This window comes from Nyctereutes procyonoides, unplaced genomic scaffold (genome assembly GCF_905146905.1).
Source record: "Nyctereutes procyonoides isolate TBG_1078 unplaced genomic scaffold, NYPRO_anot_genome, whole genome shotgun sequence".
Classification (NCBI taxonomy): domain Eukaryota; kingdom Metazoa; phylum Chordata; class Mammalia; order Carnivora; family Canidae; genus Nyctereutes; species Nyctereutes procyonoides.
The window spans coordinates 25699643-25722113 of record NW_026575139.1 but is presented as its reverse complement, the minus strand read 5'-3'; the positions used below and the strand labels follow the sequence as shown (position 1 = coordinate 25722113).

The window sequence follows — 22471 nt, the reverse complement described above, 5'->3', positions numbered from 1 at the left end:
GTCAGGCTCCCTGCTCAGCCAGGAGTCTGCTTCTTCTGCTCCCTCTGCCCCTCCCCCAACTCATGCTCGTTCTCTCCCTCTCTTTCTCAAATAAATAAATAAATAAATAATCTTTTTAAAAATGGACAAGAGACTTGAGCAGATATCTCAACAAAGAAGATATATAGGTGGCAAATAAGCACGTGAAAAGATGTTCAGCATCATTTGTCATTAGAGGATGACAAATCAAAACAATGAGAAATCACTACGCACCTATTAGAATGCCCAAAACCCGGAACATTGTCCACACCAAATACTGGCAAGGATGTAGAGCAACAGTAACTGTCATCCATTATTGGAGTGCAAAATCGTACATCCACTTTCAAAGACAGTTTGGCTATCTCTTAAAAAAACTAAGCATACTCTTACCAGCCATCCCCTTCTTTGGTATTCCAAGGATCTGAAAACTTATATTCACGCAAACATCCCATTTTCTGACCATTACCTCCACTTTCCCACATTCCCTGTCTTCTAACTCACTCTCTAGTACTCTGATTAAATCCTTCCACCCACTAGGGCCTATAATCCATTAATCCCTCCAATTTTTTTACTGTGCCCTTTCTTAGCCAGTCAAATATAACCATTTCCTTCCAAATACCATCAACCTTCACTTCTTCATACTAGTTTGGCAGAATTCCAGCCCTAGTTAAATGCTCTCTGGAAATTCTGCATTTGCATCAGGGCACTTGAATGTGACTGGAGAAAAAAAAACAAAAATGACTATACTGACTGTCTCACTTTAAATCTCATATCCTTATAGATTTTTAAGATCTCTTTGTTCTCTCCCACTGAACAAGCTTGAGCAAGGTGCACTGCCAGCAGTCCCAGGCATCTTCTTCCCAGACTCAACCACAATATAGCAACTGTACTTGTGATGCTGGTGTTCACCTGAGCCTTCTGCTCCATCAGAGTCCTCACTCCCTCACCCAGTGAAGCACCACACACTCCACTCTCCTTCTAGAACCCCTGTGAGCTGCATGTCCTGCTGGTGGGAAGCCCAGTGCACCAGCTTGTGATGCCCCTGCTCCTCCCAGCTGCCTCTTCTCCACCCTGCAGCTTATCTTGGGGTTCAAGACCAAGGACATCATCAAGGAGCATTGCAGGGACTGTTACAGGATGAAGAGGCAGATGTAGTTCCTTTCATTGTGAAATAATATACAAAACCACATTACTTCCTTGAGGAATGGTACCACCTTATTGAAAGAAAAATAAAATTTAAACATTGCCTAATCAAAATAAGTAAAGTAGAATAAAATAAAATCTCTATATTCTCAGGGTGTCTGGGTGGCTCAGTGGTTGAGCGGTTTGCCTTTGGCTCAGGTGGTGATCCGGGAGGCCTGGGATTGAGTCCTGCATCAGGCTCTTCACAGCCTGCTTCTCCCTCTGCCTATGTCTCTGCCTCTGTCTCTGCCTCATGAATAAATAAATAAAATCTCCAAAAAAAAAAAAAAAACTTATTCTCAGTCACTGAGATGAGTAAAAATCTCTCAATTTGATTGGGGATTTTTTTTCTCCTTTCAGTTACGATGATTTTGCATTTTACATTTTCAGACTGTTTTTAGAAACATAGTATCTTCCTATTAAAGCAAACTTTTCATCACCATACCTTTAATTACAAAGAAAAGACTCTTCTAAGTAATACTTTTGCCCTAGTTTACTTTGCTTGAATTAATATAGCCACAGCAGCTTTATTTTTGTTAGTATCTATATAGTATATATTTTTCTTTCCTTTCACTTTGAATCTTCCAGTATCTTAATATTCAACCTGTGTCTCCTCCAATAAGTAGCATGTAGTTTAATTTTTCAAAAGCCAGTTTGACAGTCTTTGTCTTTTTACTGGATTACTTAGTCCATTGATGTTTAATGGAATTAACATATATAGAGTTTATATCTACCATTTTACTATTTGCTTTTTGGTTGTTGGTGTCACTTTGAACTCATATCCATAAACCTTAAGTAGGCCCTTAATAATCAGTGTGCATGGTTCATTTCAGCTCCTTCACTGCCAAACCTGGGGGAAGAATTGCTTTAGTTTCTCTGCCTTCTCTTCATCTTCAATGACCAAGGAATAAAGGACTTCATTTTCTGTGGCACCAAGCAATGAACTTACGCAAATTCCCATCATCACATTGACCCACCTAAAAGCATTTGTACTCCTATAATCTGTCTTCTTTCCTCTCATTACAGATGAGCAGTTCATGCTTCTATCTTGTCAACGCTTCTACTTGCTTTCTATTTCCTGTACCCTCTTGTCTCTTCAAAGGCATAGTTCCAACATTTTCTTCTCTTTTTTCTATATAATTCCCATCAGCTTAAAACATGCTGTTATTTCTGCCATCTTAAACACAAAGTAAGAAACAAAAACTTCTTGGGGCTCCTGGCTGGCTCAATTGGAGGAGTGGGTGACTACTGGTCTTGGGGTCATGGGTTTAAGCCCCATGCTGGGTGTAGAGATTACTTTAAAAATTAAACAAAACAAACAAAAACAAGCTTCTTAATTCCATTTCTGTCCACTTTCTCTGTTCCTCTTCATCATAAAATTTCCAGAAACAATTACATCTACTTGCTGTCTCTAATTTTTCTGCAATTTTCTCTTAAAATTTCCTGAAATCTTTTAAATTCAGATTTTTGCCTCCACTACTTCACATTTTAATTAGTTTCTAAGAAAAACATTGCAAAAATCATGGAAATTTCTTAGCAGAATTTTAATTGAAGCCTTTGCATAATTAGTGAGCAAGAAGAAAAGATTAATATTATGATTTAGAACAACCACTGATGAGCTTCTTCAATTTGATTTGATATATCTTGGTGAGAGATCTTTTTTAGCTAAGATAGCATTTAAAACAAAGTATAAAACAAACTGAACCTAGAACTAGACATTTAAATCACAAAATTGTAAGTATTTTAAAATATACCAAAGCAGTTTAACTTACATGGTTCACTCCAAAAATAAACGTATTACATTTACTTAAATACATACGTAAAACATTTACTTAAAATACATAAAAATAGGGCAGCCCGGGTGGCTCAGCGGTTTAGTGCTGCCTTCAGCCCAGGGCCCGATCCTGGAGACCCGGAATTGAGTCCCATCGGGCTCCCTGCATGGAGCCTGCCTCTCCCTCTGCCTGTGTCTCTGCCTCTCTCTCTCTCCCTCTCTCTCTGTCTCTCATGAATAAATAAAATAAAATCTTTTTTTTTAATTTTTTATTTATTTATGATAGGCACACAGTGAGAGAGAGAGAGGCAGAGACATAGGCAAGGGAGAAGCAGGCTCCCTGCACCGAGAGCCTCACGTGGGACTCGATCCTGGGTCTCCAGGATCGCGCCCTGGGCCAAAGGCAGGCGCTAAACTGTTGCGCCACCCAGGGATCCCCAAATAAAATAAATCTTTAAAAAATACATTAAAATAGAAAATAATTTCCAATGTATTATGTAATTGTTATATGAATAGATATTTTAATAAGAGAAAAATGTCAATATTAAAATAAGGTGCAAAATTATTTTAAAGTACTATGTATCTTACCCCATTCTTTAAAAATTTTTGTTGCATTTCAGCAGCTTTATGAAAATATACATCACATATCATAAAGATCACCGTTTTAAAGTATCCTATTCAGTGATTTTTAGTATATCCGTAGTTATCAATCATCAATACTATCTGAATCCAGAACATTTTCATCACTCACCAAAGAAACCCCATATCCATTGGCAGTAATTTCCATTCCCTCCTCCTCCAGCTCCTAGCTACCACTAATCTACTTTCTGTCTCTGGATTTGCCTCTTCTGGATATTTCATGTAAATGGAATCGTATATTATGTGGCCTTCTGTGTTTCCCTTCTTTCATAATATTTTTACACTCCATCCATGTTGCAATATGCATCAATACTTCATTTCTTTCCTTTTAAGTAAGCGCTAGGCCCCACATAGGGCTTGAACTCATGACCCCAAGTACAAGAGTCACATGCTCTACTGACTGAGCCAGCCAGGTGCCCCTGAAATGAATATTTTATTTCTCTTTATGGCTGAATAATATTCTATTGGAGAGATGCTCTATTATTGATCCCTTCACCTGTTAATGGATATTTAAGTTGTTTTCTGTCAGGAGCTATTATAAAGTAAGCTGTTATGAATGTCTCCGTACAAGTCTTTGCGTGGACATATGTCTTCTCTTGGGTATAGACCTAGGATTGGAATTGCAGGTCAAATATTTACTCTGTGTTTAATATATTGAGGAATTGCCAAACCATTTTTCAAAGAGGTCATACCATTTATTTATTTATTTATTTATGTATTTATTTATTTATTTATTTATATTTATTTATGACAGTCACAGAGAGAGAGAGAGAGAGGCAGAGACACAGGCAGAGGGAGAAGCAGGCTCCATGCACGGGGAGCCTGACGTGGGACTTGATCCCCGGTCTCCAGGATCGCGCCCTGGGCCAAAGGCAGGCGCCAAACCAATGCGCCACTCAGGGATCCCCGTCATACCATTTTAGACTCCCAACAACAGTGAGAAATCCAATTTCTCTACATCCTCACCAACATTCTCTTTTTTATTACAAACAATGTAGTGAGTAGGAAGTAGTATTACATTATGGTTTTTAACTCCCGTTTTCCTGATGGCTAACGACGCTGGGCATCTTTTCATGTACTTATTGGTCATTTGTATATCTTCTTTGGAGAAAGGTCTGTTTAGCTCCTCCGCTCACATTTCAGTTAGGCTGTATGTCTTTTAATCAAGTTGCAAATGTTTTTGTATGTTCTGAATACCAGCTCCTTATCAGAAAGATGATTTGCAAATATTTTCTCCCATTCTTTGGGTTATGTTTGCATTTCTGGATGGCATCATTTGCACAAAAGTTTTAAAGTTTGATGTGGCCCAATTTATTTTTTCTTTTTTTTGCTTATGCCTTTGGTGCTATTTAAGAAATCACTCTTAATCCAAGATCCCAAAGATTTATTCCTGTTTTTTTTCCTAAGAGTTTTATAGTTTCAGCTCTTACATTTAGACTTACGATTCATTAAGCGTTTGTAATTTGATATTTTCCAGTAAAGATTTCTTATTTAAAAAAAAAAAGATCCATTTATTTATTCATGAGGGACAGAGAGAGAGGGGCAGACACAGGCAGAGGGAGAAGCAGGATCCTCACAGGGAGCCAGATGTGGGAGTAGATCATGGAACCCCAGGATCAGGCCCTGAGCCAAAGACAGACAGATGCTCAACTTCTGAGCCATCCAGGCGTCCCTCCAGTAAAGATTTCTTAAACAGTGGTTTTAAAGTGAGTTGAAGTGAAAAACTAGAGCAAATTATCTGGGGGATTTGGACCCCCAAATCAAATATCCGGCAGTTATTAAGATATTACATATTACGTTTGGGCTTTAATGTATTTTTCTAATCTACAACCCCATTTGAGTTCCATATCCGGTAGGAGTTTACTGTTATGTATTAATACTGTGAGACCCAAGTCGATGGAGAGCCTTATCTGCCCCAAGCTAAGGCTCAGATGGCCAGGACACACGCAGTGCTGCCACTCGTGGGTACCTGGACAACAAAGCCCAAGCCAGGGCTCTGACACTTGTTAGTGCTGTCACCCTGTGCAGGTAGTGAAGGTTCTCTGAGGCTCAGTTTCCTCCTCCATAATAAAGGAAAAGGAATGCAGCCCTTAAAGATGAAATGATATATGTCTGGGATATAACAGATGTATAAGAAGAAGTCGCTCCTACGAATAGTATTGTTTACTAAGGAATTTCTGCTTAGGCAATCCTAGACACTGCATCCCTACCGCTTTACATTTTCCAAAGATTGCCCTTCTTCAAGGAGAGGGTGGAGTTCCAGAAACTGCCTGTCCTCACACACTCCAGTCCTACCGGTCTGGCTGGAGGGAGAGTGCACGGTGGAGGCGGGCTGAGCACCACGCCCGGATTTCAGGAGGCCCCGCGCACCCCGCCTGGCCTGGGACAACCACCTGCGGCGGTGGCCTCGGGCGCGTTCCCCGAACGAGGCCCACGGGCCTGCGGCGCCCAGACGCCTCCGGACGCGGCCCCGCCTGCCACCGCTCCTGCGCCAGGGGACGCCGGAGCCCCGCGGGCCCGCGAGGCGCGCTCCGCCGCCCGGACTGGACCGCGGCCACGCACGACCCGCGGCCGCCGCGCGCAGCCGGGATGCTGACGGGGACGGTGGAGCAGCGGGCCGCTGCGCCTGGGACGAGCCCGTGCGCATCTCTATCCGATTCAGGCTGCCTTCCACCCGCTTTCCACTCCCGGGTCTGCTCAGCACACTGCACTGCTCGTTCATGGCCTCGTTCTCCTTCCCCCTCTGTCCTTCTCTCAGGTAAAGGGGCTGCTTGGCAGTTCCAGAGGAGGCGAGCTCTGCCTCTCCATGGCCTCGTTCCTGAAGGGCATCACTGCCTCCGTCCTAATCAGTGGCTCCGTGGCCAGTGTTGGGGGAGCCTTACACTACAAGGATGAGATCCTGCTCCCTGGGGGCCTCGACCCAAATCCAAGGAGGGTGACCAGAGGGGGCTGAGCACACATTTTGGATGTCCTGAATAGCCAAGCGGCGACCCAGGGGAGTAATAGAATACTAATGAGATGTAAAACTACTAAAAGTTCAAAAAGCAAAAACAATTTTAGTTCTTTGCTATCTTCTCTGTGGATGAGTAAGGAGTCACTTGGTTCAAATAAATTTTAAGTTACATTCCTGCTTAGGCATATGGAGCTTTATGATTTAGTTGTTTCAATAAGTAAGACATTATCTAGATGAATTACTTAACAATGATTAATGTGAAAATAAATAATTTAATATTTGCATCACTTGATAAAAATAGTTCCACAATAAGCTTCCTAAACTTTTCCTAAAGCTTAATGTATTTCAAGTAAAAAAAAAAAAAAAGCCTTGATTTATGGTGATGGTGTTATTTCCTCAATTATCTTTTTTTATAAGGCAATTTTGAGGGGAACCTGGGTGGCTCAGTGGTTGAGCATCTGCCTTCCGCTCAGGTCGTGATCCTGGAGTCCTGGGATCCAGTACCACATTGGGCTCCCTGCACGGACCCTACTCCTCCCTCTGCTGGTGTCTCTGCCTCTCTCTCTGCATCTCCCATGAATAAATAAAGAAAATCTTTAAAAAATAATAAGAATAACGGGGGCAGCACAGGTGGCTCAGCGGCTTAGCGCCGCCTTCAGCCCAGGGCGTGATCCTGGAGTCCTGGATCGAGTCCCACATCGGGCTCCCTGCATGGAGCCTGCTTCTCTCTCTCTGCCTGTGCCTCTGCTTCTTTCTCTCTCTGTCCTTCATGAGTAAATATATTAAACCTTAAAAAAAAATAAAATAAAAAAATAACGAGGCAATTTCTAACATTTTCTCTGAAATTCAAAAACCATACCATGTGGAATATTAGTCATTAAAAGAATGAAATCTTGCCATTTGCAATGATGTGGGTGGAACTAGAAGCTATTATGCTAAGTGAAGTAAGTCAGAGAAAGATAAATACCATATTTCACTCATATGTGGAATTTAAGAAACAAAACAGATGAACATAGGTGAAGGGAAGGAAAAATAAGATGAAAATTGAGAGGGAGGGACAGCCCCGGTGGCTCAGTGGTTTAGCGCCGCCTTCAGCCCAGGGCCTGATCCTGGGGACCAGGGATCGGTCCCGCGTGGGGCTCCCTGTATGGAGCCTGCTTCTCCCTCAGCCTGTGTCTCTGCTTTTCTCTCTCTGTGTCTCTCATGAATAAATAAATAAAATCTTAAAAAAAAAAGAAAGAAAGAAAGAAAGAAAGAGAAAGAAAGAAAGAAAGAAAGAAAGAAAGAAAGAAAGAAAGAAAGAAAGAAGAAGAAAGAAAGAAAATTGAGAGGGAGGCAAACCGTAAGAGGCCCTAAACTCTAGGAAACAATCTGAGGGTTGCTGGAGGGGAGGTGGGTGGGAGGACAGGATAACTGGGTGACGGGCATTAAGGAGAGCACTTGATGTAATGGGCACTGGGTATGATATGCAACTGATGAATCACTCAATTCTACCTCTGAAACTAATGAAAAAATAACAAAAATTAATTAATTAATTAATTTAAAAATTAAGTTTTCTTTAAAATAGTTTTAAAAACACTCCAGCACCATGCTCTATTTTTTTGGGGGGGTCAGCTTTTTCTTTGATACCACTGTATGCTCCTCACTTAATCCTCACCAATCTGTGAAGCATGTGTACTTTATTTTACAATTGAGGAAACCAAGTCTCAGAAATTCTTCGCATATGAAATGTAGAGTTGGGATTCAGTATCCCCAAATGCAGTTTCTTCTCTCTTTTACACAGCTTATCTGTTGTAAGCTGTTATTTGTTAACCTGGCCTCATATCTGTGATTCTTCATTTTATTTGGGAACAGAACAATTTGCCCCTTCTCATCTACCCAACAGAATGCACATTTGTGTGTATTCATATTCATATACATAGTGTTGTATAACTTCAGAAGCATTATCATGGATTCCCTTAAAGCCCTTCCATGCTTTCTGTAGGTAACAGGCCCAGCCACAGGAAAGGAAGTGGCTCTTTTTTCTCTTATATGTATTGACAGTGGAATTCCAGGATTGCAGTGTGGGGTGGGATTAGCATGGTGGTGTGTGTCTCGGGGTGCCAGATGTTAAAAAAAACATATAAGAGGGGCACCTGGGTGGCTCCGTGGGTTAAGCATCTAACTTCAGCTCAGGTCTTGATCTCAGGGTGCTAGGATCAAGCCCCATGTCAGGCTCTCTGCTCAGCAAGGAGTCTACTTCTCCCTCTCCCTCCATGCTCCTGCTTTCTCTCTCAAATAAATACATAAAATCTTAAAAATAAATACATATAAGAGTAGATCTGGAAACACATTTAAACCCTGGCCTTGATATAGTAGTAATGGCTTTGGAGGAGTTGACAGCCAACTCAAAAATGTCTTCACATCCCTTCCCTTGATTGTTAACAATGTGTAAGTAGTTTGACCTTCCTCCCCTCCTTTTCCCTCTCTTTATTTCTCTCTTTCCACTACTTCCTATAAACAGGGTGAATGGTAGTTAAGTTTTGGGGGAGTAAAAAATTATATGTGAAAAAAGTTATATGTGAATTTTTTACTGTACCAGGGTTGGCACCCCTAACTCCCATGTTCAAGGGCCAACTGTCAATGTATGTGCATTAACTCACAAGATGGAGTTAATGATGGAAGGTATGAACAGGAAGAAATTATTAGTCTCTGATCCCCTGCTCCAGCACAAAGCTCCTAAACTTTTGTAAATTCTTAATAAAAGCATTAGGAGCATGTGTTGTTTTATTGAGGTGACTCTGGGTGGCCTTCTGTATGTAGGCTGGTCACCAAAAAGACCAAGCCATGATTAGATGCTTGGAATTTTCACCTCATCCCTCATCCTCCAGAGAGAAAAGAGGCTATAAATTGATATAATAATTGATCATCCCTATGTGAGTAAATTTCCATAAAATCCCAATAGTACAAGATTTTTAGAGCTTCTAGTTTGGTGAACTTATCTACATTAGGAGGGTGACACATACCCCAACTCTATGAGGACAGAAGCTCCTATGCTCAGAACTCTCCCAGACCTCGCCATGTTATCTTATCATCTGGCTGTTCATCTGTCCCTTTTATCATATCCTGTAAGAAACTGATAAATGAACATGTTTCCCACCAAGATGCCAGCCACAAGGCAGAATTTCAAGCTATGTTGTTTTCTCTTGACCCTTGCCATTATACAATATACAACGCTCTTAGAAAAGTGCAATAGTGGGAGCCTGGGTGGTTCAGTGATTGTCTGCCTTCAGCTCAGGTCACAATCCCGGGGTTCTGAGGTCGAGTCCCACATCGGGCTCCCTGTAGCAAGCCTGCTTCTCCCTCTGCCTGTGTCTCTGCCTCTCTGTGTGTGTGTCTCTCATGAATAAATAATTTTTTTTTAATTTACCACATTTATTTATTTTTATTTTATGATAGTCACACACACACACACACACAGAGAGAGAGAGAGAGAGGCAGAGACACAGGCAGAGGGAGAAGCAGGCTCCATGCACCGGGAGCCCGACGTGGGATTCGATCCGGGGTCTCCAGAATCGCGCCCTGGGCCAAAGGCAGGCGCCAAACCGCTGCGCCACCCAGGGATCCCGAATAAGTAAATGTTTAAAAAAATTTTAAGTGCAACAGTAAAAGTTTGTGCTCAGTAAATGCCCGATGCCAAACCTGAGTCTGTCAAAGCCAAGCCCTCCTTCAACCTCATTAGCCCTATTCCCCACTTCTTAGAAATTTAGTTTGTTGAATGTTGGATTCCAAAGCACTGCAGGGGCTCAGATTACCTATTCACTTCCTCAGAGTCAAGTAGTCATTTGGCTTTTTTGTTTACCTTAAAGCTATTATTTATTTATTCATGAGAGACACACACACAGAGAGAGAGAGACAGAGACAGAGACAGAGACACAGGCAGGGGGAGAAGCAGGCTCCACGCAGGGAGCCCGTCGCGGGACTCAATCCCAGGACTCCAGGATCATGCACTGGGCCGACGGCAGGCGCTAAACCGCTGAGCCCCCCAGGGATCCCCAGTCATTTTGTTTTTTAACTTTTTAAATTACATACACCCAACATGGGGCTTGAAGTCACAATCCTAAAATCAGGAGTCCCACGATCCTCTGACTGAGCCAGCCAGGCATCCCTCAATTAGTCTTTATCAGCTATTTGATTAGCATTTTTCATTTTCAACCTATGTAAAACATCAAAATGCATTTTCCATTGTGAAATATACGGAAAAGTGTATTAAACAAATATACCACTAATGAATAAGTCTAAAGAGAACATCCGTGTAACCAATGTATAGCTGGCTTTTTAAAAAATTCTGAATACCTTCTTTTTCTTTTCTTTTCTTTTCTTTTCTTTTCCTTCCTTTTTTTTCTTTTCTTTTCTTCTTTTTTTTTCTTTTCTTTTCTTGTCTTCTTTCTTTTAAGATTTTATTTATTTACTCATGAGAGACACAGAGAGAGAGGCAGAGACATGGCCAGAGAGAGAAGCAGGCACCCTATGGGGAGCCGATGCAGACTCATCCCAGAACCCTGGGAAAACGACCTGAGCCAAAGGCAGACAATCAACCACTGAGCCACCCAGGCGTCCCTGAACCCCTCCTTTCTTTAAAGAAGAAAAGAAAAGAAAGAAAAGAAAAAAAAGAAAAGAAAAGAAAAGAAAAGAAAAGAAAGGAAAGGAAAGGAAAGGAAAGAAAAAGTAAAGGAGATCTTACATTTCAGCAGAATAATGCTGGAAAAATCACTGAAGAAAATATCCCTAAAGGGGTACCTGGGTGGCTCAGTTGGTTGGGCATCTGCCTTCAGTTCAGGTCATGATCTTGGGTTCCTGGGATCAAGCCCCAGCTTAGTCTCATTGCTCAGCGGGGGGGGGGGGGGGGCTGCTTCTTCCTCTACCTTTGCAGCTCTCTCTGCTTGTGCTCTCTCTCTCTGTGTCAAATAAATAAAATCTTAAACACACACACACACAACTATCCATAAATATTCTCTACATCAAAAAATTCTAAGAATCACAACGTTCATAGGAACTTAACTAATCAAATACCATAGTACTAATTTAATCAGCATAAAGAGGGGATCCCTGGGTGGTGCAGTGGTTTGGCGCCTGCCTTTGGCCCAGGGCGCGATCCTGGAGACCCGGGATCCAATCCCACGTCAGGCTCCTGGTACATGGAGCCTGCTTCTCCCTCTGCCTGTGTCTCTGCCCCTCTCTCTCTCTCTCTCTCTCTCTCTCTCTCTCTCTCTCTCTCTCACTGTGTGCCTATCATAAATAAATAAAAAAAATATTTTAAATCAGCATAAAGAGGTTTTTGAATCTAGAGTAAAAAAATTCATACACTGTGAAAGCATTGTAATTTCTTGGATTCTTATGAAAACATTTTATTTTTTTACTTTCATATTAAAGTTCGTCAGTATTTAATACTTTGTTTCTACATTTTATCTTACTCCTGTGGTAATACTACTACAGAATTTTGAGTTTACCTCATTTCCTGACTAATATAAAAAAATCAGATGATTCCATGACTGGTGTATACAAGTAGATGATTTCTTCTGCCCATAATCAGCTGCTCACCACTCTGGGCAACTCTGCACCAGCATTTCTGAGTGTCAGGACAAACTTACTGACAAGAATACTGTATCTTCCATCCTTGCTGAGGATTTGTCAGGAATAGGCTCTGGGAATTTGACAGACTTCTTGTCTCACACCCCATGCAGCAACATCCATTTGTTTGTGCTCTGCCTCAATACTCATTACCATTCCAGTATCAACAAAATTTCTGCTAGGAATTTCCTGTGGATTTACCTTATCTCGTTTGTGTAGGGAGTTAAAACTTTACCTCCACTTTCTTGAGGTTTCCACCTGAGAATTAAATTGACATTAAGACAGACTGACAAAAGAAAAGCATATCAATTTGATTTTTAAGTGTACAGGGAAGTCTCCTCCCCCAGAAATGGAAGACCCAAAGGAGGGGCAAAACCTCAGTACTTATGCGCGCGCTTGAACAGAGTGGAAATTGTAGAAAAGTACAGTGTATGGGGGAAACTAAAGGAAGAGAAGTATTTTTTTTTAATTTATTTATGATAGTCACACACAGAGAGAGAGAGAGGCAGAGACATAAGCAGGCTCCATGCACCAGGAGCCCGACGTGGGACTCGATCCCAGGTCTCCAGGATCGCACCCTGGGCCAAAGGCAGGTGCTAAACCGCTGCGCCACCCAGGGTTCCCGGAAGAGAAGTATTTTAATAAGATATTGTGTAGACTTCTCTCAGCCTTGACTCCTACTTCTGGTATTAAGGCTACTTCTTTCCTCCTGGTGCAGGGAGAGTAATTCTCACCTGGGAGTCTTTCATCTTCTGTTGCAGGGGGAAGAGGGGATGAGGGCCTTTCTTGCACCTTCTGTTTTTCAAGCGCCTTTAGCTCAAAATAATCAATATGTCGAAGTGACATATTTTGGGATAGCTTCCCCTGAGCCCCTTCTCCTGACTTGTTTCCAGCATGTTTCTCTCATCCGCAATGGATTTTGAGAATTGAAGACAAACCGAGGGAAAATTTTCCTCTCACAGTGAAATACCACAATGTTCACTATGTGCTTAATTGCTTCTTGTTTTCAAGATTTTATTTATTTATTAGAGACCCACCAAGATGCCAGGAAGACACACACACACACACACACACACACACACACACACACACACACACACACACACAGGCAGAGGGAGAAGCAGGCTTCATGCAGGGAGCCCGACGTGGGACTCGATACCAGGACTCCAGGATCCCGCCCTGGGCTGAAGGCAGCGCTAAACCGCTAAGCCACTGGGGCTGCCCTGCTTCTTGTTTTCTTTTCTTTTTTCTTTACTTTTTTTTTTTTTTTGCTTGCTTCTTGTTTTCTAACATGTTTTCTAATGTTAGATTCTCTGTTCAAATCTAAAACCACAGTCTTCTAAAAGTCAACCACTAAATTCCTTCATTAGTTCCATTATAGTCACAAGACCTATTAATGCCATGTTCTTTTCCTATTATTAAAAAATCTCCTTTCTTAGCTTAACTTCTAAAAAGCCATTAATTGGTCTCCTCCATTGCTCTCAAGGATGTTGTCCAGTACCAACAAACACTATCCTTCTCCTTTTTATAAGAATTCCTGATTTTCATTCAGGTATTACCCATTCCCTTCAGCTATGGGCTTCAGGGAAAGCTAACTCCACCCTGAAGGCAAGGGTAGTGATGGTGATCCCTGTTTGGTTTAAGCCAGTCTCAACATTCCATCCAGGCAATGCCGATATGTGATTTAGGTCACATACTTGGGGATCTGAATGTCCTCGCCAACTAAACATGAAGGAAGAAGTATGAAGCCCCATTCTGGCAGCCACCTTATGACATCATAAATGGCCAGGCAAACAGACAGACAGAAACAGTTCTTGTTATCATCCTTGAGCTATTGGATCAATCAAATATGAAACCAGACCTATTCCTGAATTCCCATACAACAAATTTCCTTATTTTGTTAAAAATACTGTTTTTTAGAGCAGTTTTAGGCTCACAGTAAAACTGAAAAGAAGGTACAGAGATTTCCCAGAAAAACCATGAGAGACTCTTAACTCTAGGGAACAATCTGAGAGGTGTTGGAGGGGAGGGGAGTGGGGGGATGGGGTAGCTGAGTGGTGGGCATTAAGGAGGGCACGTGATGAGTACTGGGTGTTATACGCAACTAATGCATTATTGAATACTACATCTGAAACTAATGATGTACTACATGTTGGCTAATTGAATTCAAATAAAAAAAAACGGTATAGAGATTTCACATATACCTCCTGCCCCACACATGCACAGCCTCCGCCAATACCAATATCCCCCAACAGAGTTCTGCATTTGCTGCAATTCTTAAAATACCTTGACCTGTTATTACCTGAAATCCTTAGTTTACATTAATGCTGGGTATTGTACCTTCTATGGTTTTGGACAAATGTATAATAACGTGAATCCACCATTACAGTACACAAAATAGTTTCACTACCCTAAAAATCCTCCGTGCTTCGCCTATTCACTCGTCCCTCCCCTGCAACCCCTAGCAACCACTGATCTTTTTGCCATGTTACCTTTGCCAGAATGTCAGAGTTGGAATCATACAATATGTAGCCTTCTCAGATTGGCTTCTTTTATTTCATTCCTCCATGTCTTTTCATAGCTTGATAACTCATTTCTTTTTATTGCTGAATAAGATTCCAAAGTCTGGAAGTACTAAAGTTTGTTTATCCTTTTATCTACTGAAGGACACCTTGGTTGCTTCAAGCTTTGGCAAATTATGAATCAAGCTGGCATAAACATCCATGTCAGGGGTTTGTGTGGATGTAAGTTTTCATCACCTTTAGATAAATACTAAGGAGGATCATATAGTAAAATATGTTTAATTTTGTAAGAAACTGCCAAACTGTCTTCCTAAGTGTCTATACTACTTTGCATACCCAGGAACAATAAATGAGAGTTCCTGTTACTCCTCACCCTTGGTAGTGTTTGGTGTTGTCTGTGTTCTGCATTCTGGACATTCTAATAGATGCTGCAGGGGACCTGGGCAGACCACCCCCAAATGTGCCACAATGGCATACTGATTATTTCTAAATACACTATTTTAAGCACAGCCTGTGCAAGAAGGACCCTAAGAACACCCCCTGTCCCTCTGAAAGCAGGAAATAAATCTCCCATGTGAAAGGCACTTTCCCGGTACCAGGAGGTAAGAGACATCCTTATCACCAGAGATAGCGAATTGAGAGCTGAGAAGGCCACATAAGCCAACTGTAGAGGCCACTTTTAGGCAATAGGCTTGAGCAATGAAAACCTGAGTGAGATAAAACGGCCCCCACAGTGACTACTGGGCCGAATGCAAACAGGTGCATCAGGGGACCCACCTCAAAACAGTCATATGCCCTAGCTGACCAATGGGCTACTTACAACCAGGCACAGGTACTGAAAAAGGAAAATTGCATACATTCCCATACTCCTCAGTAACCCCCCCACATACATTAGTAGAGCCCCCCACCACTGCCTCCTGGCAGATAGTCTCTCCCTTGCTGTCCTGCTCTCTGCTCCCTTGCAGTAAACTTCTATCTCCTTGTTCTGCCTTGGGTGAATTATTTCACCACCTGCTGTTTCCCTGGCCTCCACCCTATCGGGCCACCCCACACCAACTTTGTTATCTTTTGCTAATTTACTACATTAGCCCAAATTCTGTTCAGAACTTCTTACTGATTTGAGCTCCCAAACACAAGTTTTCTTTGTCCTGTCAATACCTCATAAATGTGTTGGCTCTTTGTCTAAAATGTATAAAAATTGCTTGCCATAAAAATAATTTTTTTTTAAAAAAGCCCTGCCTGGGTCATTTCTTTGGGTCTCAATTTCATTATTGGGCCTCCACGTGCACAGCGTGAAATGTTTTTGTTTTTGTTTTTTTCTCCTGTTAATTTGTCTCATGTCAATTTAATTCTTAGACCAGCTAGGAGACCTTGAAGGCAGAGGGAAATAATTTTTCCTCCCCCGCAATGTATAATTTCCTTATTTTTTTTAAAGATTATTTATTTATTCAGAGAGAGAGAGAGAGAGGCAGAGGGAGAAGCAGTTTCCACGCAGGGAGCCCGACGTGGGACTCGATTCCGGGTCTCCAGGATCATACCCCGGGCTGCAGGCGGTGCTAAACCGCTGCGCCACCGGCTCTGCCCTTCCTTATGTTTTTTAAACCAGTTCGAGTTTATTTTTGTTACTTGCAATCAAAAGAATCCTAACTACTATAAATTCATGACATGGCTAAAGAATTCTTAAAAGACTAACTGGATTCTGGAGGGAATAAAAGTTTGTCAAAAACAAAGCCACACAACTATACCATTAGGGAAAAAGATAAAAGAGAAAATGTAATAATCATACACAGGAGAAGGTAATCATTAGCCTAACACAAAACCAGGAAACTTGTTAAAAAGAAAATCACAAGCCTAAAATGGTGTCCCCAAGTCAGCAAACCTGGGCTTAAAACTTAACCTAACCGGAATTCTAACCTCTCCTGGGTACATAGTCTGAACTAGTCAGTCAGGAATTTTCTGGTCAGCTTCAGTGAGGAATCAGTCACAGGGCCCTCTACATTCCCCAAAGAAAGATGGGTCATTAGTATAAGATCTCCCTGACCCTCGCCCTAAGGAAGGGTGACCTTGCCTGAAACAATCCTTTTATTTTCTTTTACTAATATCTGCTACCCAATTATGAATCATGTTTAATAAAGTCACTTAGATTTTCAAATTTTTTGGTTGAATTTTTTTTTTTAGCCTAAATGCTATTTATTGAAAAGAGCAGAGAAGAGAGAGTACAGGCTCCCTGAATTTTGGTTTTTAGCAACACCAAGGAAAAGATCAAGAGATTGAACATCATAAAATGTGAAGATATGATAAAAGAAAATGAAAAGATAAAGTTACAGAACAGGAGAAAATAGAACACATAATGGACAGGTAATAAATAAAGGCCTTCTACAAGTCAGTAAGAAATCTGGCCAAAAGATATCAAAAAGCAGCTCTCAGAAGGTAAAATACAAATCAACAATAAATATAGGAAATAATACTAGCTCAACTTGATGGACTAAACCCATAATTTGTCTTCTCCCAAATCCCTTCACAGGAAAGAAAAGACCTTTTTTTTAAAAAAAAAAAAAAGTTTTTATTTTAAGTAATCTTTATATTCAATTTGGGGCTCAAATTCAAAACCCCAATATCAAAGACCACATGCTCCACTTACTGGGCCAGTTAGGTACTCCAAAATATATTGTTTAAAAAAATAAATCCATGAGTGCCTGGATGGCACAGTTGGTTAAGCATCTGACTCTCGGTTTCAGCTCAGGTCATGATCTCTGGTTCCTTGCATAGAGTCCTGTGACAAGCTCTGCACTCAGCAGGGAGTCTGAATAAATGTTTAACAAAAATTAGTGATGATGAAACAATAATGAAACACTATTCAAAAGTAAAGTACAGTCCTAAATAGACTTATTGGAATATAATAAGAAAAACAAAGGAACCAATCCTTTATCTCAATAAGTCAGATAAAAATATAGCCATATAAACACAGGAAAAAAGCACTGATTAAAAAAATCAAATAGGGGTGCCTGGGTGGTTCAGTTGGTTAAGCATCTGCCTTGGCTCAGGTCACAGTCTCAGGGTCCTGGGATCAAGCCCCATGTCGGGCTCTCTGCTCAGTGGGGAGCCTACTTCTCCTTCTCCCTCTCCCTCTGTGCTCTGCTTCTCCCTCAAATAAATAAATAAAACCCTTTATTTTTTTAATATTTTGAACAGATTTTTCTTGTTTTTTTATTTTTATAAATTTATTTTTATTGGTGTTCAATTTGCTAACATATAGAATAACACCCAGTGCTCATCCCGTCAAGTGCCCACCTCAGTGCCCGTTACCGGGTCACCGCCACCCCCCGAATAAAACCCTTTAAAAAACTCAAAGCAGATATTAAACAGAAACAGCAACAAAAATATCAAAGATGAAAAAGTTGGGGGAGAGCTAAAGTATTCTAAGGTCTTTGTTATTTTCTGAGAGGTCAGGATGTTAACTCTTCACTCTGTTAACATTTTAACAGTAAACATTAAAACAACAGTTACCTTTTTAAAAATTCAACAGTAACCACTAAAAAATAGTTTGATTTCTGTATAAATAAAAGAGAAAAGAAAAAAGAAAATTTTATCAACCCAAAAGAGGGCAAGAAAGTACAAAAGCAGCACAGAGAAAGCACACAATAAAATGACAGTAATACCTGAACATATCAGTAATCAATAATTATTGATGGATCAAACTTGCCTATTAACATAAATGGAACACCAGGCTTGATTTTTTAATTAATTAATTAACTTAAAAAACATATTCTATTTATTCATGACAGACAGAGACATAGCCAGAGAGAGAACCAGGCTCCTCACAGGGCACCCAATGGGGGACTCGATCCCTGGATATGGGATCATAACCCGAGCAAAAGGCAGACGCTCAACCGCTGGGCCACTCAGGCATCCTCAGACTTGATTTTTAAAAAAATTTATTACAGTTCTTTTCCAGAGACATACCAAATGTTTAAAAATATAAGAAAGAAAAAAAAGGGGGGGGGGATCCCTGGGTGGCGCAGCGGGTTAGCGCCTGCCTTTGGCCCAGGGCGCGATCCTGGAGACCCGGAATCGAATCCCACGTCGGGCTCCCAGCATGGAGCCTGCTTCTCCTTCTGCCTGTGTCTCTGCCTCTCTCTCTCTCTGTGTGTGTGTGACTATCATAAATAAATAAAGAAAGAAAAGAAAAAAAAGAAAGAAAAAAAAGGGAAAACAGAAAAAGATACACGTGGCAAATACTAACAACAACAACAAAAACCCGATGTAGCTGTATTAATCAGTCGAAATGAGCTCAAAGCAAAAAATAAAGTATTACCAAAGATAAAGATCATGATTTTAAAAAAATTTCAATTCATCAAGAAGACACAATTCTAAACTTGTTGCTTTTAATAAGCTCACTTTAAAATATAAGTGATAATAGTATTTGAAGAAAATAAGGGAAGTGATTTTTCTAATCTGAGAGTATCTATATTTGAGTATCCTCAAAAGCATTCCCTACACTATAAAATATCGTTGAAGGAAAATAAAGAAGACCTAATAAATGGAAAAACATCCCACTTCATGGATCAGAAGATTTAATATTACATCTTAATTAACTTAGTTTATTTAAAATGGCACTGTTCCCGTTATGGGACTGAATATTGGCTTCCCAAAAATCACATGTTGAATTCTAATCCTCAGCACCACAGAATGTGATTGTATTTGGAAATAGTGCCTCTAAGGAGGTGATTAAATTAAATGAGGCCATATGAATGGACCCTAATCCAATATGACTAGTGTCTTATAAAAAGAGGAGATTAGGACACAGACATGCATGAGAAAAGAACACATGAAGATACAAGAAGATTGTCATCCATAAGGCAAGAGGGAGGTCTGGAACAGATTCTTCCCTCATGGTCCCCAGAAGAAAACAACCCTATTGACACCTTGTGATCTTGTTTTCTATCTTCTAGAAGAACAGGAAGTTGATTTATGTTGTTCACACCACCACTCTGTGTGATTTGTTATGGTCACCCTGGCAGACTCTGCAAATTGATGTACAGATTAAATGCAATCTCCAACAAAATTCCAGCTGGCTTCTTGATATAAATTGACAAGCTGATCCTAAAAGCCCCATGGAAATTCAAAGAACCCAGAATCTTGAAAGAGTAAAGTTGGATGATTCCCAATTTCAAAACTTACTACAAAGCAACAATAATCAAGACAATGTGATACACACATAGAACCAACATAAAGATCAACAAAATAAAACTGAGAGTCCAGAAATAAACTCTCACATTTATGGTCGGCTGAATTTTGACAAGGGTGCCAAGAAAATAAGAATGATCTTTTCAGGGTTGCCTGGGTGGCTCAGCGGTTGAGTGTCTGCCTTCAGCTCAGGTTGTGATCCCTGGTTCCAGGATCGAGTCCCACATCAGGCTCCTTGCAGGGAGCCTGCTTCTCCCTCTGCCTATGTCTCTGCCTCTCCTCTCTGCAACCCTCATAAATAAATAAATAAATCTTAAAAAAAGATATTTTCAATAATTGGTGTTGAGACAATTGGATATCCACATGCAAAATAGTGAATTTGGATCCCTACCTCAAACCATACACAAATTATCTCAAAATAAATCAAAGACCTACATGTCCCTCTACCTGTGTCTCTGCCTCTGTGTGTGTGTGTGTCTCTCATGAATAAATAAATAAAATATTTTTAAAAAATACCTTTCTTTTAAAAAAATAAAAAAAGGAGAACCCACAGAATGGGGGCAGATATTTGTAAATCACATATTTGATAAAGAACATGTATACACAATAAACAAGTCTTTTGACTCAATAATAAAAAGACAGACCAATTTAAAAAAACAGGACAAGGATCTAAATAAATAGCCTTTCTCCAAAGACATACAATGGTTAATGAGTACATGTAAAGATACTCAACATCATTAGATCAATGAAATGCAAATCAAAACTATAAAGAGACTATAACCCACTAGGATGTCTATAATGAGAAAACAGATAATAACAAATGTTGGCAAATGTGGAGAAATTGGAACTCTCATACACTGCTGTGGGATTTCAAGTGGGACTTTGAAAAACAGGCTAGCAGCCAGCCCCTCAAAAAGGTTTAACATAGAATTACCGCATGACCCATCAATTCTATTTCTGTATATACAGAAAAATGAAAACATAGGTCAGCAAATTGCAGAACAGTAGATATAGTATGTTCACACAGCCATATGCTTATATACTGCAAGCATACAGAAAAAAAATCAAGATGTATGCACCTATCTTTGGGGGAAGAGGGGGAACTGGAAGGAGAAGAGATTCTATCATTTCACATTTTAAACTTTTCAGTATTGCTTACATCTGTTTCAAATAAATGTACTTTTTTCTCTAAAAAAGAGGAAATTTTTATTTTGATTTTTGTAATACAGATTAGTTTAATATGCAAACCTGTGGCAATTACTTGGAGACCATGAGAAATGAAACACACATGCTCAGTCTCTGGTGATTAGGAAATCAAACATTAGGGACACCTGGGTGGCTCAGCGATTGAGCATCTGCCTTCAGCCCAGGGCGTGATCCTGGAGTCCCTGGATCGAGTCCCACATCGGGCTCCCTGTGTGGAGCCTGCTTCTCCCTCTGCTTCTCTCTCTCTCTCTCTCTCTCTCTCTCTCTCATGAATAAATAAATAAAATCTTTTAAAAACGGAAATCAAACATTACCTTTCTGCTTCACATATTCTATGACTTTCACATACACTACCATGTCTGATCCTCTATGAGAGACTTTTACCATGTTGCCTACAAGAACTATGAGACCCAGAGAAATAAAACACTTGCTCAATGCTGCAGAACTAGTTAATAAAGCCAGAGCTAGAACTCGGATTATACTTCACCAGAATGCTGCTGCACAACTTTGAGTTCCACATTTGGAGTTAGTTAGACTCTGTCACTAGATAACTTCAGTGGCTTAAGTATTCTCCAAGCTTCAAGTTCCTCCTCTGCAATATTTGAAAAATCCTCCCAGTGTTTTGTGAACAGGTTAAATTTTGTATATAAAGCATTTGGGCATTGATAAGGAGTAGTTATTGTTGTATGTATAAATAAAATGCTGTGCATCTCCGAACTGTATACCTGTACTGCTTCTGTGGTCACACTCAGAAGGTTGACTTTTGCTGTCTACTAAGGCTGAACATATTCATTCCCTATAATACCGCAATTCCACTCCCAGGTACATACCCCACTGAAATGCACATCTATGTTGGACAAAAGATAGGTTCTTGAATGTCCACTGCACTAGAGTCTCAATCTGAGAATGATCAAATGCCCACTGGTAGTAAAGCTGACAAACACTTGCCCTGGCACAAAATGGAATACCACTTAGCAATGATAATAAACGATCTACAACTACACCCAACAGTACATATAATCTCACGGTGTTGAGTGAAAGAAGAAAGACAGGGAAGAAGATGCACCGAAGGATTCATTCCCATTAAACCACTCATTTTGTCGGAATAGGATAGAGTACCTCCGGGGACAGGGGTTGGCGCCAGGAGCAGGAATGAGGGTGGCTACTGCAGTGCAGGTAATGAGGTTTCTGGATTCGCGTGCTTGGTTACGTGGGTATATTCCAGGTTGTGAAAAGTCATTGGACTTGTACGCTGAGGGCTGGCGCGTTTTCTGTACATATAATAAGCTAAAAATTAAAAACAACAAAAAAACAGAGTTGCTCTTTCCAGGAGGGGGCTGGAATTCTTGGAATTCTGCCTAAACCCATTCAGCTCTGGTT

The 22471-nt window shown here is 40.6% G+C and overlaps 1 protein-coding gene across 1 annotated transcript in view; it reads right to left on the bottom strand.

The window, feature by feature from the left end:
- Positions 1 to 22326, bottom strand: part of HEATR4 (HEAT repeat containing 4) — an 87688-nt gene extending 65362 nt beyond the window's left edge. The window contains exon 1 of the mRNA XM_055303930.1: positions 22211 to 22326. The gene's annotated coding sequence lies outside the window, so the exon portion shown is untranslated. The remainder of the gene's footprint in view (positions 1 to 22210) is intronic.
- Between the last annotated feature and the right edge of the window lie 145 nt (positions 22327 to 22471).